Source organism: Oryzias melastigma, linkage group LG7 (genome assembly GCF_002922805.2).
Source record: "Oryzias melastigma strain HK-1 linkage group LG7, ASM292280v2, whole genome shotgun sequence".
In the NCBI taxonomy this organism is placed as follows: domain Eukaryota; kingdom Metazoa; phylum Chordata; class Actinopteri; order Beloniformes; family Adrianichthyidae; genus Oryzias; species Oryzias melastigma.
In genome coordinates this window covers 21,386,396-21,392,027 of record NC_050518.1, presented here as the reverse complement: position 1 = coordinate 21,392,027, position 5,632 = coordinate 21,386,396, and the positions used below count along the sequence as shown (strand labels likewise).

At 38.6% G+C, this 5,632-nt stretch overlaps 2 protein-coding genes across 3 annotated transcripts in view; one reads left to right on the top strand and one right to left on the bottom strand.

Annotated features, from left to right (window-relative positions):
* Positions 1 to 1,698, bottom strand: part of snx21 (sorting nexin family member 21) — a gene marked incomplete in the record, with an annotated part of 11,732 nt that extends 10,034 nt beyond the window's left edge. The window contains 1 exon segment of the mRNA XM_024293049.2: positions 1,310 to 1,698.
* A 942-nt stretch (positions 1,699 to 2,640) lies between these two features.
* The window catches only part of LOC112159154 (deoxyribonuclease-1), a 20,104-nt gene continuing 17,112 nt past the window's right edge, over positions 2,641 to 5,632 (top strand). For both annotated transcript variants that reach the window (XM_024293051.2, XM_024293050.2), the window contains exon 1: positions 2,641 to 2,792. The gene's annotated coding sequence lies outside the window, so the exon portion shown is untranslated. The remainder of the gene's footprint in view (positions 2,793 to 5,632) is intronic.

Sequence of the window (5,632 nt, the reverse complement as noted above, 5' to 3'; positions counted from 1 at the left end):
CGAGTCCAAGTCATGTGACTCGAGTCCCCACCTCTGGACTAAACCAACAACACATTGTTGGAAAATCTTCGGAAATCATCTGACAAGTTAAAAAAAAGGTTCAGCTAAGAACATTTTTATTAATTTAGTAGTTTTGTTGATTTTAAGCTTTACACAACAATGTCTATAAATAAAAGCAACATCTAAGAGAGGCGGGATCGTCTAAAAGACTCTAATCTGTGGTTGTGGAATTCAGTGTTCCTTCATTTATCATGGTGGTTATGGTTATGGCTGGGCGTCAAAACGATAACTACCGTTATTGCGATATAACTTTTTCTTGATAAATGTAAAATGAGTATATCACGATAGACTTTTATTTTGAAGGGTCCGAAATGAACATTAGCCATTTGCGAACATTTTCTCCTCTTTGGAGAGTAACTTTTGTCTTCTTGGAGCCAGCAGGTACTTCCTGTTTGGAATGCAAGAAGGGGAGGGGTCACTCAATCCAGTTCTCATGTACAGTCAATGATCAATATCTGGAAAAAACACCTAACATTTACCACAGACTCTTTAGCTGTTGGGGACAAAATTCCAACACATACTTGCAGTGAACCACAAATACTAGCTTGCTGCGACTCCACCAGCATGACCTAACACGCCTAGGGTTGCTGGATTTTCACCTAAAAATGTAGATATCTGACACAATATGTGGACAGGAAGAGTAGAATGTAAAATAAAATCCCCGGGAGTGGTAGAAAAGCAGCACATCTTCACAAACCCTTTTTAACTTTCTCTGGCTAGTTATGTAGAATTATACTTTAGTCAGTATTATTAACAGAATTAACTAGGGTTGGTGATTATTTCTCCACCCAATTTTATTTAAGTTCAGAGTTGTTCATATTTAAGCAGGATTTCACAGCTGACCTAAGAATTAAAAAAAAAAAACACCACTAAAATCAGCAAACCACGGTAATAAAGATGTCTTTGAATGCACCACCGTGGATGATTGACAGCTAAATGACAGCACGCGCGTCTTTCCAGCTGTCACAAACTCTTTTCCAGATGAAAGACGCCGCTGACCAGAGTCAACAGTAAAACTCAAAGACGAGCTAACAAGTTATTTTCTGCTGTCGGTCAGTAGCTGGTCTCACGGCAGCATTCCGGTTGACTCACCACGTCCCCCGCTTTAGCTCCAAACCCGCAAGTTGTGCTGGACCAGCGCTAGCGGCTAACTAGCAAAGTTAGCGGCCGAGCTAACAAGTTAGTTCCCACTCTTCCTGCGAGAGTTGCTGCTCCAACTAGTGAAAGCCCCGAGGTCCGCTCGACTCACCCCGGAGGAGCTTCAGCGGAACGCCTCTGCGGCTCTGAGGCTGTCGCGGGGCGGCTCTGAAGGTCCAGCGACCCTCATGTTGGAGGAAGGACTTGTCCTGACGGAGTTCGCTGCTGGACCCACACTGTCTGGCGGCTGAGTTGACTGCATCCTGATTCCTGAAGCTTTGCCCGTCCGGAGCCCGCAGGCAGGAGGGGGCGGGACCGCAGGGTAACCGGGGACGTGCAATGCCCCACTCTGGACGATAGAGGGCAGTAGATGCTGTATTTCAGATGTCTTGTAACTGACTGATCATGTTTCCATCAAAGTTTGGAATCAAGGACATCCTTAAAAAGGATCAGATACTCTCTGATCTAGATCATAAATTGAAAAAATAATGTAGAAAACTTAAAAAAATACCACAAATTGTGTATATTTCTCCACCAAAATATAAAAAACTGAAGGAATCTGTGTGTCAGGGTCAGGGTAAATGTAGTCTTGCCAACTGTTGGTCTTCTTCCCCACTGGACTATGCTACCTTATTCATCTGTGTGGTTTTATACATGACTTTATCAGCCTAGAAATCAGTCAGTGAACACAATCCACACACCTTTGCAGATACAGTATATAAGGGGTGTCAACTAATATCGGATACTTCCATGTTTTGACTAAATAACCTGACAAGATTTACATATTGTACAGTAACAAGGCTCTTTTCTGATAGTCTGTTGTTGGGGCAGCCTTGTATTATTTGAGCAAGTGAAACAAAACCTAAACTGTGGCTTTACAACAACTTTTAAAAAATGTGCACCACAAATTAGATGTTTTTTTACGTAACTTGTGTTAGATATTACTGTAAATGTTTGTTATTGGTTTATGATCATCACTATTAGAGAACATTTTGAACAATATGACAAAAACGTCATACAGCAGGGGTCTCAACTTTCCTGGTGGCAAAAAATTAGTTTCCATGAGGTTGTGAGGTGTTAACCTTTTAGCCTTTCAAAGTACACAAACGTGACCCTCAATCTAACCGAGGATTTACCAGGGATAAACGTGAAAGAATATGAGTGTGAAACAAATGTTCTTAAAGAAAACAGCTCTCTCTGACTTAACTTCTCTTAGTAAAACTAAAGATCAAATAAATAACAATCAAGGATATTGTCCATGTTCAGATTTTTCTAAATGGACCAAATAGTGTGAATTTTTAAGGAAGAATCCTTAAGAAAAACATCAAACTGATGACTGCTTCCTCAACCAATTTTCTTTGAAAAGGTAAAATAATAAGAAAACAATTCCTGGAATCTCTCATTTTGAAGACAGGACTTCCTGTGGTTCCCACGGTGTCCTAAACGCACCATTGGAAGGGGGCGTGGTTGACTTCTCACAACAGAAATGGGAGTCGGGGTGGGTGGAGCTTAAACCACACCTTTGCAGGTGGAGACCAAAGCCAGAGTTTCGGCAGGAGAGACGGGCTGTTTGTTGAACTGCGTTAGCTGAACAGGTAAGAAAATCTTGAACTGAACCAAAAGGAGCTGCTGGGTCTCACGTGGGTTTTGGGGGGAGTCGGAACATGGTGTTGGGTCAGGAAGACAGTCAAAGGGAGACTGATGAAGTCTGACTGGCTTCTTATCTAAATGTTTGGGCTTAGAGACTGAAGACTTTGGTTATTCAAGTTTGTCTGTGTTTGAATGTGTAGACTTTTTTGCCATATTGATGTGTATGTCAGACATTGTGTGTGTTTGTGTCTGTTGTTGTCAGCATGTTGTGGGTTGTGTCACGTTTTGAAAGGCTTGTTGTTCTACTAACCCCTGTGTTCATGTGAGGCTGAGATTTTGTCATAGTTATTGAGTAGAAAAGTATGTCAGGATTTCACATCCTGCTTAGCTCATGTACTCGTGTACTCATGTTAGTGTCGATATTACTCAATGATAGTTCTTCCAAACTGATACTTGAACGACCAAATTCAGCCTTGTGTTGGTTATTCAGTGATCAGGGTTTCTTCTCTAACTTTTATGGTCTTGGTTAAAAAATTTTTTGTAAAGGGACTTCAAAAACTTAGAGAAAAGTTTGTTCTTTTTTCCATTCTTTATTGAAGTATTTCACAAATAATCAAGGCATATCTGTCAATGAGACAAGGAGAAGACAAACATGAAAACAATATCCACAAATGGAACAACAAAGGGGTCTACATCAAGTTTAAATAAATCCAATAAACTAGACAGTGTCTGGGCATTGTTGTGTTTCATGTAACGTAAAGATTTGTAGATTAGTTATTCAGAGAAAAGTAATACTCCAATCCACAATCCATCTTTAGCTAAATGTTTAGGAATTCTGAGTTTGTTGAAGTTTACTGAGTGTTGATACACAAAGTTTTCTGTGACTTGTCCTTTAATGTCCTTTAAGATGATGTGACTAGATGGAATATTAGGTAGGGCATGATGGTAGTTTCTCTGTTAGTTTACTAAACTTAACCTGGGTTAAAGATTAAGCTTTTTAACAGCTGACTTCTTGACCGACCCACTTAATGCAGCAACATTGTTGGTGTTCTTTCTGTAATGTGTTGCCTGATAAAATCAGATTTCTTGGTGGGAAATTTGATTTATTTTATTTTATTATTTTGGAGGAACCTTATTTCCATAAAGAACTTTGAACTACTCTGTCATGTAGAACTGGTAAAAGTAGAGCTCTGTCTGTTTACAAAAAATGGGGGTTGTTGAAAAGTCAAAAAATGAACTTTTCTGCTTACTTTGAAACCAAAACTGAATCCAGCTTAGATAACGGCTTTGTTACACAAGCAAATCAGTCTCTATGCATAACAATGTAAAATGGCTTATCTTAAGTGTTGTTGTTTTGCGTGGTAACTCAATGTTAAAAGGGAAGACAGCAGCAGTTTTCTGCAAAGTTTTATGATTTAACCCAAAAATGTGACGTTGTTTTGCCTCCGCTGCTAAAGTTGAAAATGCAACTTTAGACAAACCTGGAATAAAACCAATGTTGTCATTTATTTTCTAAGCACTGGCTGCTACATGCTAACGTAGATGACCAGTGAATATTCATGATGTCATCGAGTGGTAGTAATGTCTACATTCTTCCCTATCTCTTTATTTGGAGGGTTAAATGTAGGGGTAGGAAATGAATTTGGAAACTTGATGCCTCAGAAGCGTGTGGGAGGATCTACCGCTAAATCTTTTTAGCCTGATCGCTACATGGAGCAGTAACTGTGTATATCTACTTTACAATGCATGGGAGACACACTTGATGTTCAGAGATAGGATTTATTTATTTTGAAGAACTCTATAAAAGCATCATTAATCACGTCTCCACGTCTGGGTTTATGCGATCATTCAGAGACTCTCCCAGTACGGTCAACTACTCCAGGAGGTCATCAGAATGATGGCGGCTTACTGCTGTACTACCGTCTCTCTGTGACCCAGTTTTAAGACTTGCTTTCCTTTGTTATGCTATGGAAAATATAAAAATAAGAACAAAATTAGAGGAGTTTTCTATTATTGCATTGATGCAAATAAGAAAAATATCAGAAAGTTCAGGACGAGAACAATCAGCTTCTCCGTGTGTTGGATCTGGACACTGAAGGCATCATTAAACAGGTCACATACCCAAAGCTGAGTCCCAGATTGGTTAATAGGATGCATCTTCTTGGGAAAATTTTGGACATTTGATGCCCAAGCTTAAATTGTACCGCAGGACCTCTGATCAAATCCGTACATTGACTTAAGATTGAAACTGCCAGTTTCATTCAATGTGAACGCAGCATTAGTGTTAAGTAGCTACTACAATTTTTAGTTTGTTTCAGTAATCTTGGTATCAAAATGTTCAACTCTTTCAGGACATTACTGCTTGTACTTTTGGTATTTATACACTTTAGTTTTAGTTTAGTTTTTGAAATATTAAGCAAAATGTGACCAATACAAAATGTATGACAAATGGCTCAAATCCTTCAAAAATGTTGAAACCAATGAACCTTTTGCATAGTTTAGAGACACCATTCAAACTTTAAACTGTTCAGCAACAACTGGAGTTTTATTGGGTAATTTGGAATTTAGCTTTTCATTTAGTAACATGTTAGCTGTTTTTGGCTAATNNNTTTTTAGGGTTATTTGGAGTGTAGCTTTTATTTTATCGACATGCTAGCTGTTTTTGACAAATTTAGACATTTTTCCAGTTCTTTAGGTTAGCTAATATTTTTGCATTATGCTAGCTGTTTTGGCTAAATTAGAAAAAAATATATATATATATTTTTAGAATAATTTGGAGTGTGGCTAATGTTTTAGCATTATGCTAACTGTTTTGAAAAATGCTGTCATGTTTACAGTTCTTTTT